Source organism: Plecotus auritus, assembly GCF_963455305.1.
Source record: "Plecotus auritus genome assembly, chromosome: 6".
Classification (NCBI taxonomy): domain Eukaryota; kingdom Metazoa; phylum Chordata; class Mammalia; order Chiroptera; family Vespertilionidae; genus Plecotus; species Plecotus auritus.
This window is the reverse complement of record NC_137773.1, coordinates 154,999,713-155,012,643: the sequence shown is the minus strand read 5'-3', so window position 1 is coordinate 155,012,643 and position 12,931 is coordinate 154,999,713. Positions and strand designations below refer to the sequence as shown.

At 38.1% G+C, this 12,931-nt stretch overlaps 1 protein-coding gene across 3 annotated transcripts in view; it reads left to right on the top strand.

Moving 5' to 3' along the window:
• TBC1D5 (TBC1 domain family member 5) overlaps positions 1 to 12,931 on the top strand; it is a 481,832-nt gene that overhangs the window by 68,078 nt on the left and 400,823 nt on the right. The gene's annotated exons all lie outside the window — the stretch shown is intronic.

The window sequence follows — 12,931 nt, the reverse complement described above, 5'->3', positions numbered from 1 at the left end:
ATAAATGTCCTCGGCGGGCCGCATGTGGCCCGCGGGCCGTAGTTTGAGGACGCCTGCTCTAGGGTTTCTGCTTAGTTCCTGGGTAAAAAGGCAGGACTCTTATTAATCACTAGAGGCCCAGTGCACGGATTCATGCACGGTGGGATCTCTCGGCCTGGCCTGCAGAAATCCCCTGAAGGGTCCCAGATTGCAAGAGGGCGCAGGCAGGCCGAGGGACCCCATAGTGCATGATCGGGGCCAGGGAGGTACTGTGGGAGGTTGGCCAGCCGGGGAGTGTCTGCTGGAGGGCTCCAGGGCATGTCCAGCCCGTCTCAACCAGTCCCCATCGACCGGACCTCAGTAGCAAGCTAACCTACTGGTCAGAGCTTCTGCCCCATGGTGGTCAGTGTGCGTCATAGCTACTGGTTGAACGGTCGCTTAGGCTTATATATCTATATAGATGCCTTCACTTTCAGAGTGCACATATGATAGATATAATGTCTGTGCTAATGCTTGCTTTATATACTACTGTTGAGTGCTCAGGGACTGCTTTCCCCCTGCCAAATAACTTTTATTATTTTTAGTTATTGTTAGGTTTGGAGTCATTTCAAAAGACCAGTGGCTTAGATAGCTTACCTATGTAGTGGGGTTATTTTGCATTTTGCTCTGGTTACCTGCCTGTCAGCCTGACTGTTTATCTGCCACTTTCCCTCCTTTCCTTTCCTCCCCCACTTCCTCCATTGCTTCTTTCTTTTTTCTTTCTTTTTGTGTCTGACAGTTTTATTTATTTATGACTTAAAGAATATGGTTGTTAGAAAATTCTATGTAAAAATGCAACTTGCCAGTTTATTCTAAAAATATTAAGCTATTCTTTATTAGCAAGAAGGGATTAAATGTGTTTAAATTTGTTTAATATAAAAATAGGATCATAGCCAAAACCGGTTTGGCTCAGTGGATAGAGCGTCGGCCTGCAGACTGAAGGGTCCCGGGTTCGATTCCGGTCAAGGGCATGTACCTTGGTTGCGGGCACATCTCCAGTAGGAGGTGTGCAGGAGGCAGCTGATCGATGTTTCTCTCTCATTGATGTTTCTAGCTCTCTATCCCTCTCCCTTCCTCTCTGTAAAATATCAATAAAATATATTTAAAAAAAAAATAGGATCATAAACATCTATTAACTCTTTTTCACTTAACAGTAATGGGCAAGAAATATAAATCTACATAATCTTTTTTAATAGTTGCATAACATTCTGTTTTATTTAACCAGTTCCCACTGGTGACAGTTGGGATCAATAGAATCTTTCACGATTATATATAATACTGCATTCAAAATACTTTTGACAAACTTCATATTTATTTCTCATTATTTCTAAGGGATAAATTCTGGAAGTGGAAATTACCGGATAAAAGGGTAATCACATTGTTAAGGCTTCTGATACTTATTGCTAAAATTTACAAGTTTTACTCCCACCAGAAATTTTTGAGAATCTTATTTATTTTCATATCAACCACAGGCTTGGATACTTGAAAAGAAAACATCTTTGCTAATTTTATAGGTGAAAAGTAGTAAGTAGTATCTTCTTTTAATGTAATTTTTTAATACTATTGAACATTTGTATTCATTTTACAATTTTCTTCTTAATGTCACTTGCTTGTTACTCAGGTGTTTTTCTCATGTTTATTTGAATACTAAATATAATAAAAAGTGACCCTTTTCTGGCATGTTGGCAGTATTTCTTTTTCCATATTTCATTTGTGTATATATTTTTTAAACCACTGAGTAGAAATATTGCTTTGTTTTTTTGTTTCATTTTATTTTTGGGCTACATTTAGCCATTTAAAATATAATCAAACATGTCTTGTTTTACACATAGTCTTTCATTTTTAGTATTAAAATTTTTAAATTAATACTTTTAATCAATTTAGGATTTTTAACTGTTAATTTTTGGGCATATATTCTGCATTTTTCGTTTCTTGGCTTTGCAGACATTGATGTACATACAAACTCACATTCAGAAATATAAAGAAAAGAGCACTGACTTGCTGCCAGCTGACTGACCTTGAGTCTCAGCTTCTGCACCTATAAAGTGCTGTTCATTCCATTATTTTGTCCATGAACCACAGTAAGAAATAAAATGTAAATAACTCAGAACTTATATATTATACATACTCATATACAGATATATGTTTGTGTGTGTACACACACACTACCTGTTCTATTTTGTATGTCCTACCATATCATGCCATGCAGTGCCAGGCTATTAATAAAACCTGCTCTACCAACTTACTAAATTGCTTTCATTACCCAACAATGGGGTATTACAATTTGTGAAACTCTGATCTAGTAAATTGGACACTCAGATACCTTCTAGGGCCGACCAGATACCAGATGCAAATACCTTGACACTTTAGCAAATCAGAGGGCCTGGGTCCTATCTAAAGACATTCAAATAAAAATAAAACAAAACTTCTTAGGGCAACAAACATATTTTTGGTGGAATTCAGCCTGCTAATTTGGACTCCTAGCCTGGGCTAGAGGAAAAAACCCAAAAGACAAAATACAAGCTTATTACTCTATTGCTATAAAATGTTTTAAATAAACAGTGCATATTCAGGCAGTGGACCACAGAACATACTTTGAGTAGCATTGGTCTTCAGGGGTGGGCAAACTTTTTGACTCGAGGGCCACAATGGGTTCTTAAATTGGACCGGAGGGCCGGAACAAAAGCATGGATGGAGTGTTTGTGTGAACTAATACAAATTCAAAGTAAAGGAGCGGAGGGGAGAGCAAGAGAACTGGATAGAACAGCCGGATCCAGCCCACGGGCCGGGCCGTAGTTTGCCCACGGCTGGTCTAGATGCTGATTTTTGGATACTTTCTAGTACCTCCCTGCTCTCAGATTCTGAATCTCTGTGACAACTCTATATATATGGATTAGGAGATGAAATAGCCTCACTCAGTTTTTCTGATTTCAGAAGAAATGATGCCTATGATAGGATCTGAAAAAGAGAAACATGAAAGAGATTATTCTAGGTATCTGAGTTACTCTGGAGGTTGATTAAAGGGGGAGGTGAACTCTGACCTTTTCATGTTCAGCAAAGGTGATGACACAATATCCCAATAAATGTGTCCAAAACCAGAAAATGCTGATGAATAATTAGTGAACAATCATATAGGGAAAGTTCCGTGTCATTGAAAAAGTACAGCAGCATTTGGATACCTAGGAAATGTATGTGTGTGCACACAAAATTATTTTTATGACCTGATTTTCTAGTGTTGGGGGCAAAGATATATACCTATAAGAGAGATGCTGTGATGTACAACAACCATTAAGGCTGACTCTGGTGACTTGGGTAATTGTAATGGAACCATGGAGCCATTAGGCTCCAGATGGAACTTTAATCTGGCTTCTGATTGAGCCAAGTGTCCTTGTACAGTCTCTAAGCATCTGTTTTGGAAATATATGTGACATTATTCAAAATTTGTACAAATTAAGCCACCCTTGGGTTATAATTCAATTTTTCTTTATTGAGAAATGTATTGTAAACAGTGTTAGGCAATCTAGTAAAAGTGGCCTGTACGCATTATTTATTTCCCTATTAACTGGTCATTTGTATTTCTGTGACTGAACTCTTAATGAATTTAAGAAAGCTTCCGTTACTTCTAAAATTGTACTTTGTATATAAAATCTGAAGTGATTTTCTAGTTTCAAATAGCTTCCACATTGGTACTAGTTTTTGAGAAACTATTTAAAAATACATAAAATTATGGTGATTTTAAATTTGAATGACAGAAACCCCCAAATAATCTGCCTTATTCCAGAATGAAGTTTATTTTCTCCCATAACAGAAATTCCAGGGATAGGGAAGGTTCTAGGGCTTGGTCTCCAAACACTGAATGAACAGCTACCAGCTTGGTTTATCTGTCTGTCCATTTGTCTCCATCCAGGTTTCCTTCATGATTGCAGGGTGGCTGCCATTCAGCAGCTGGAGCGCACACATCCTTTAGTTCAGCAAGGAAAGCAAGAATTTTTCCCTTTGTTGCAGTTCGAAAGTTTTTCTCTCTGTTTTATTGGCCTAGTTTAGACCACATGTCCATACTACTTTTAAGTAATTATTTTCCCACTTACAGAAACACAGAAATTAAAATTATTTTGTGGGAAGAAATACTAGTTACGTATTTTATAGTTCCTTTGGGTTTTCTTGTTAAATAGAGACTGGAAAAATTACTTTTTATATTGGGGGTAATAAATATTACCTGGCCCAGATGAAGTATAAGGGGATTGCATTTTTAAGTGTTAGTGACATTTTCTCAGGAATATATTCTTTTTTAAAAATTTTCTTTTTGATTAAGGTATTACATATGTGTCCTTATCCCCCTTTTGCCCCCCTAACCCCCCAAACATGCCCTCACGCCCCTAGTGTCTGAGTCCATTGGTTATGCTTATATGCATGCATACTAGTCCTGTGGTTGATCTCTCCCTCTTCCCTCTGAGGTTTGACCGTCTGATCGATGCTTCTGGATCTGTTTTTGTTCATCAGTTTATGTTGTTCATTATATGCCACAAATGAGTGAGATCATGTGATATTTATCTTTCTCCAACTGACTTATTTCGCTTAGCATAATGCTCTCCAGGTCCATCCATGCTGTTGCAAATGGTAAAAGTTCCTTCCTTTTTAAAGCAGCATAGTATTCCATTGTGTAGATGTACCACAGTTTTTTAATCCACTCATCTGCTGATGGGCACTTAGGCTGTTTCCAAATCTTAGCTATTGTAAATTGTGCTGTTATGAACGTAGGGGTGCATATATCCTTTCTGATTGGTGTTTCTAGTTTCTTGGGATATATTCCTAGAAGTGGGATCACTGGGTCAAATGGGAGTTCCATTTTTAGTTTTTTGAGGAAACTCCATTCTGTTCTCCACAGTGGCTGCACCAGTCTGCATTCCCACCAGCAGTGCACGAGGGTTCCTTTTTCTCTGCATCCTCGCCAGCACTTGTCAATTGTTGATTTGTTGATGATAGCCATTCTGACATCAACAATGAGGTGGTACCTCATTGTCGTTTTGATTTGCATCTCTCGGATGATTAGTGACTTGGAGCATTTTTTCATATGTCTCTTGGTCTTCTGTATGTCCTCTTTTGAAAAGTATCTATTTAGGTCTGTTGCCCATTTTTTGATTGGGTTGTTTATCTTCCTTTTGTTAAGTTGTATGAGTTCTCTGTAAATGTTGGAGATTAAACCCTTATCGGAGATATCGTTGGCAAATACGTTCTCCCATACAGTGGGCTTTCTTGTTGTTTCGTTGATGGTTTCTTTTGCTGTGCAAAAGCTTTTTATTTTGATGTAATCCCATTTGTTTATTTTCTCTTTAGTTTCCATTGCCCTAGGATAGCAATTAGACAAGAAGAATAAAAGGCATCCAAGTTGGGAAAGAAGACGTAAAACTTTCATTATTTGCAGATGACACGATACTGTACATAGAAAACCCTAAAGACTCCATCAAAAAATTATTAGACTTAATAAATGAATTCGGCAATGTAGCAGGATACAAAATTAACGCCCAGAAATCTATGGCATTTTTATACACCAACAGTGAACTTACAGAAAGAGAGATTAAAAAAAAACAATCCCATTTACCATTGCATCAAAAAAATTAAGATACCTAGGAATAAACTTTACTAAGGAGGTAAGAGAACTGTACTCGGGAAACTGCAGGACACTGAAAAAAGAGACAGAGGAAGACATAAACAGATGGAAGAACATACTGTGTTCATGGATTGGTAGAATCAATATCATTAAAATGTCCATACTACCCAAAGCAATCTATAGATTCAATGCCAACGGTATATTTCACAGACCTAGAACGAACTCTCCAAAAATTCATCTGGAATAGAAAAAGACCCCGAATATCTGCAGCAATCCTGAGAAAGAAGAACAAAGTAGGAGGGATCTTAATACCAGATATCAAGCTGTATTACAAAGCCACTGTTCTCAAAACTGCCTGGTACTGGCACAAGAACAGACATCTAGACCAATGGAATAGAATAGGAATATATTCTTTGAAATATATTATCACTACTATTTGTTCCTTCCCCTAAAAAAAGGCAGAACAGTTCTTTGGACCCCTGGTCCTCAGCATATGTAGCTAAGTTTTATTTTTTTTAGATTGTAATATAATTCACAAATAGCGAAATGTTAAGTTTTAATAATTGAGGATGAGTTTGGAAATGAAGAGTTGGTTAGGAAATACTGAAAATGCTGATACACAAGAGAAAAATTCCTAAAGGAATACTATAGCAAATGCAGATTTTAGGTTTATATTGTCTATCCCTACGTGTATTTGTACATATTTGTATGCTGATTTTACTCAAGTGTATAAAGTTGTGTTTTTCTGTCAGTTCATCCACTGTTCTGACATTTCTTTTGCTCCGTCATGTGTCAAAAGTTCACAATTGCAAATACCATTAATTTGGATTTTGTGATAAATTGATCAGAGGTGGTTTTAACTATAAACAATTTGATAAGCAACTAATAGAATAAGTAAAAACCTACTTCTCTAAGGGTTAAAAAAACCAATCAAGACATTCTAGATGTCTTCCTTGCCTTCATATCTAACTCTTAACAGGTCATGTTGATTTTCCCTGTTGCTTATCTCTGGAATCAGTTCTATATTTTTTGGTTTGGAACCCATTTATCTCTTATTTTGACTACTTAATCTCTGTGCCATAATATTCATATGGTACATATTATTCTTCACTTGGCTTTAAAAAAACTTAGAATATTATAATACCTTTCCATTTAAGCACATATACCCTCTCACTTTAGTTTTAGAGTTTTATAGTATTCCAAAGTAGGTATTTGTAGTGTATAGTTTCAAAATAGTTTTTCTTGATGCTAAATCTCATCATGTTATTTTTCTTAAAATGCACAATTGCAAATACCATTAATTTGGTATCCCCTACAATGGTGAATCTTAGGACAGGGAACATTCATTTCCCCAGGATGGGTAAATCTGAATCATGTGTGAGCATTTTAAAACTCTGTCCCTAGCCCTGGCTGGATGACTCAGTTGGTTGGAATGTCACGTACACCAAAAGGTTGCAGGTTCAATTCCCAGTCAGGGCACATACCTAGTTGAAGGGAGACATGTGATCAATGTTTCTTTCTCACATCAATGTTTCTCTCCCCCCTGCAGCCCCTCTCTTCCTTAAGAATTTTTACTTACGAGTGTGATAAAAGTAAAAATCATTTTTACCTATTTGAAATTATTGCTTTGTTACATATGTATAATTGAAAATTATTAGGCTGGTAAATTAAAAACATGTCTTATTTAACTATATTTATATGTTCATCATAATTATCAGAATCCAGCTGTTTGTCTCTATCCCATTCCAACCCACTGTTATCTCTTACCTGGACTTTGCAGAAGCCTCTTAGGTTTCTTACTCCCCATCATGTTTGTTCTCTACATAGCACCATAGTGATTCTTTTATAATGAATGCCAGGTCAGGTTACTCAAAATTCCACTGTTTATTCGCTAATTTCTAAACTCTTACAATGAACTTCAAGGCCCTACATTATTTGACTTTAAAAACCTCATCTGTACTTCCTTTCTCCTACTGTAGCCATAGTGGCCTCACTGATGTTTTTCAAACATTGTCATCGGCATCTCCTTAGGGCAGCCGTGGGCAAACTACGGCCCGCGGGCCGGATCCGGCACGTTTGGCTGTTCTATCCGGCCCGCGGAGCCGAAAGAGCGGAGGGTTCTCTTGCTCTCCCCCTCCGCTCCTTCACCAGCAGCAGTGTTAACATGGCAACGTCGGGAAACACAGCCGGCCACAGCTCCTTCTTCTGAGTGGGCGGATTTATATCCGCCCATTCAATAGAAGGAACAACCTCTCAATCTTCCAGAGGCTCCTTGTAATTCCCCGGGGACGCGTCCCCAGACATCACTCTGGGAATGCGTAGACACCTTATCGTGGTGATGTAGGGAGACACGCCCCTGGAGAGCACAGTATCAGAGCATTAGCTAAAAAGGAGACCAACAACACTGTTCCCACTGAAGTTGATGTTTTAAAGACCAAAAACCTTTCAACCCAGTCTACATTGCCATCTACATCTACGTCCCGGGCATAATTTGGAAGTTGCACTAAAGAAAATGTTTAATTTACTGTTTACACATTTTGTTCTTTTCTATTTGTTTTAGTTTTAAATTATTTTATTATATTTAAGTTTAATTTGAAAGGCTTTTGTACCTTTCCTTTGTTAGGCAATTTTATTTTGCCTTTGCCATCTTCAATATAAGGTATGTTATTGTGCTATGATTCCTCCATTTTTTGAAGTTTCAAATTATAATAATTAGTGTTTACATTCTTCTTGTTAAAATGTTTGAAATGAATAAAACTATTGAAATAAAAAAAAAAAAGACCGTACCCTTTTATGTAATGATGTTTACTTTGAATTTATATTAGTTCACACAAACACTCCATCCATGCTTTTGTTCCGGCAGGGCCAGTTTAAGAACCCATTGTGGCCCTCGAGTCAAAAAGTTTGCCCACCCCTGCCTTAGGGTGTTTATTCTCGCTCTTCCCTTTGTCTGGAAAGCCCTTTCCTTGGATATCCAGGGCTTTTTTTTGTTTACTCACTTGCTTCAGGTCATCTCTTAAATATCATCCTGTCAGAGAGTTCTCTGATCACCTTATATAAAATTATAACCTTAATCCTTCCTCCACTCTCAAACCTTCCTTATTCTTTTTACCTTGGTTTAATTTTCCCTGAAGCATGTAATATCATCTGAGAAAGTGTTTGTTTGTTTTATTTATGATCTGTTTACCACCCTCTTTAGAATATAAATTTTATCAGGGCAGGAACTTTGTTTTATTTTCTATGGAATACCTAGCTCTTAGAGCTAATTTTGGCACAAGACAGGCACTTGCTTTGTTTATTTGTTGAGTAAATGAATTAATGAATGATTAAATAAGGGATAGAATTTTAGGTATATGTGAGAAGCTTTGATGTGTTTGAGGAACTGAAAGAACTTCCCTGTACATTTGAGGGTGGGCATGGTAGTTTCAGAGGCCATTCATTACATGTAGTTTTGTCATCCAAACTAAAGAAGTTAGACTTCGTTTTTATCTATAGGTATCACGGATGGCACTAATTGTGTAATCCTCACGGATACACTAAAAGTGTGATCAGATCAGCATCTTAGAAAGAATTGTTGCTAAAGATGTATGAATTAGAGAGGAGCATGATGATGATCACCTAAACTGGAATAGTGATATAGAGATGGGGATATGGACAAATTAAAGCAGGCCCCAATAATTGATTGGATGTGGAGGAAGAATAATGCTTATGGCTAGCTAGGTGGATAGGATGCTATTCAGAGATCAGATGAGGTGTGGGGGTAATTGAGTCCAAGTTGTGTTAGGGGAGTTGTATTGGTTTTCTAGGGCTGCAGTAACAAAGTGCCAAAAACTGGGAGGCTTCAAACAACAGAAATCTATTGTCTTAGTTCTAGAGTCTAGAACAGCCGTGGGCAAACTACGGCCACGCCCGTGGCGTTCGGCTGTTCTATCCGGCCCGCGGAGCTGAAAGAGCTGAGGGTTCTCTTGTTCTCCCCTCCGCTCCTTTACTTTTAATTTATATTAGTTCACACAAACACTCCACCCACGCTTTTGTTCTGGCCCTCCGGTCCAGTTTAAGAACCCATTGTGGCCCTCGAGTCAAAAAGTTTGCCCACCCCTGGTCTAAAAAAAGCATGTAAAACTCGCGGCCCACAACGAATATTTTTGCAGCCCAGCCAATATATTAGTATGTAAGAAACGTTTTAATAAAAATTTAGTAACTTAATTTTTACAATATCCTGTTACACATAACTAGAGGCCCAATGCACGAAATTTGTGCATTGGGGGGGGGGGCGGGTCCCCTCAGCCCAGCCTGCATCCTCTCCAATCCAGGACCCCTTGGGGGCAGTCAGACATCCCTCTCACAATCCGGGATGGCTGGCTCCTAACTGCTCACCTGCCTGCCTGCCTGGTTGCCCCTAACTGCCCTCTCCCCCTCGCCAGCCTGGTCACTCCCAACTGCCCCCCTCTGCTGGCCTGGTCACCCCTAACTGCCCCCACTGGCCTGGTCGCCCCCCTGCTGGCCTGGTTGCCCCACGCAGCCTGCTCTTCAGTCGTTTGGTCATCCCTCACTAACCCCCCCCTGCCAGCCTGGTTGCCCCACGCAGCCTGCTGTTCGGTCATTACTGTGACGGCATCCTGGACAATTTGCATATTCCTCTATTATTAGTATAGATTATTAATAACGAACTACAAAGATAGCTAATGATTGATTACTATAATCATGTTGCATTCATTTCCCTTATGTGCTGGCGCACCATTTCTCTCCACTAATACAAGCAGCGAATATTTTAGCAGTCAATTGCCACGACCTTGGTCTTGTACTGACTTGTTTGGTGTGCGCAATAGGAAGTACTTCGCTTTCGGAGAATAAGAAAAATAGATTTATTTGCGTTATGCCTCTTAATTTGTGCAGTTATTCAGTGTCTGGTAAGTTAATGTTTAAGGAAAACTATTAATTTTTATTAAAATGTCCTATTATTTTATGTTAACGATTACTCATTTATTTTAGCCCTTTGTATTCAGCATGTCTCTATCGAAATAAACCTACATTTCTATGAAAATTGAAGCTTTTTTTATTTTTGTGGCCCACATAAACTTAGACCTTGTTTATTTGGCCCATGTTAGCCTTTTGAGTTTGTCATGCTTGGTCTAAAAGACCAAGATTAAGGTGTTGACAGGGCCAAGTTCTCTGTGACTGCTTTAGGAGAGAATTCTTTCTTGCTTATTCTAGCTTCTGGTGTTTGCAGGCAATCCTTGATTTTTCTTGGGTTGTGGATGCATCACTACCATCAAATGGCTATATTTCTTCTATGTGTGTTCACATAGTCTTCCCTCTGTGTCTGTCTCCTTGTCCAAATTTCCCCTTTTTATAAAAGACACCAGTCATATTGGAAAGGGCCTACCCTAAAGTGACCTCATTTTAACTTGTAAAGACCCTATTTCCAAATAAGGTTACATTCTGCTACTAGGGGTTAGGACTTTAAAATATCTTTTATTGGTGAATGACAGAATTTTACTGAAAAATTAATAGGATTTGATTAATTGAATTGATATCATGTAGGAGGTCAGGAAGGAGAACAATCAAAGGTAGATCTTGAATTTTTGTGCTTAACTGAGCGAATGTTGGTACTGTTGGAAGGAATAGGAAAATAGGGGGAAAAGAAAAGAATTTTCCAGACAAGGCGAGGGCAGAGGGAAATGAGTTTTGTTGTAAGCCTGCTGAATTTGGAATTGTATGAGATAGTCAAATCGGTTTATGATCTAGTCAGGTTCAGGGAAGAGATTTGCATGGTAGGTAATAGCTTTGCTCTGAGAATGTTTTAGTTCTTGAGGGAGAGAGGATAGACAGAGGAGAGCTAAGTCTGAAAAGAAAGCTAAAGAGAGAGAGTTACTTTTGTTGAAATGGATGCCTTCATCCAGTATAGAAAAAAAAGCCTCATGAGATGATCTATCCCTTTACTCTGTCAATTCTGGTAACGTCTGGATAGTGGATTTAGTAGCTGAAGTGGTCGCTGCATGAACAGAAGTAGAGTTACCAGTTCCTGACAGCTGTGAGTCAGCCTCTGGGCATCTTGCTAAATTTTCAAATATAATTATACAGTAGACTTCCTTTAACAAATTCTGTGTTCCCAGCTATAATTATAACCGCTTTTCTTGCCTGTAGCCTGTTCTTTGTCTTACTACTCTACTCCTTATCTCCCCCTGCTGGTTAGAATTATCCTTTGGTCATTTGGGATCTGAGAAAATAAGAAGCTTGTTTACTGAGATTTTCTTTCCTAAGCATAGATTTACCAGTGCACTTCTTTCAACTCTAGTCCAAAATACATTCCCAGTAGTGAGAAGTAATGCTTTAAAGCACACACTAGCAATATTTTATATTAAATTAATTTTATTTTCAAAGAATATGGAAATATAAATTAGGTACATTGTAGGCTCTCTATGCAACTATCAGAAAATGACCACCACAACTTATCCAGTGCTCCAGGTAATAGTTAAGACTCTAAAATCTTGCTCATGGCCATGGTTTAGACTTAGAGTTTTTGTATTTTTAATAAGTTAAGGTTTATAATCAACAATGAAGTCATCATAAATCCTGCAACCATAATCCTGCAATAGTTTTCAGGACTCATCTTGACAGAATTTGTAAGATCAGAAATATGAGTGGGATTTCTTGTTTTATCACCCAAATAACCATTATGAAAATAAATCACTTTAAAAAATGACTTGAGGTCCTTTACAAATATATTATAGATTTGGGGTGATAAACTTCAAGAATGTATTTTTGTGTCACATCGATTATACTCTAATTTTAATGTCTCTTAAAAAAGAACTTAAATGTATAGATTTCTGAATGTGCAGGGGAAAAGCTATGCTTGACATTTTATTTTATTTTTTTAAACATATTTTATTGTTTTTTTTTTACAGAGAGGAAGGGAGAGGCATAGAGAGTTAGAAACATCGATGAGAGAGAAACATTCATCAGCTGCCTCCTGCACATCCCCTACTGGGGATGTGCCCGCAACCAAGGTACATGCCTTTGATCGGAATCGAACCTGGGACCCCTCAGTCCGCAGGCCGACGCTCTATCCACCGAGCCATACCGGTCAGGGGTATGTTTGACATTTTAGCCTGCCATGGAAGTAGTCCAGAAGGAATTATGGACTTATGTCAATAATACATTGTATATGTAGTTTTCATCACTAACTTATTCATTAAGGGTATTTGTTATGTGGCAGGCACTGTACTAGTTGCTAGTACTCTGAGGTTTTACTTTGAAGAACTAGATTAAAAATGTTTCCTTAAAATGCTTGAAATATGTTTA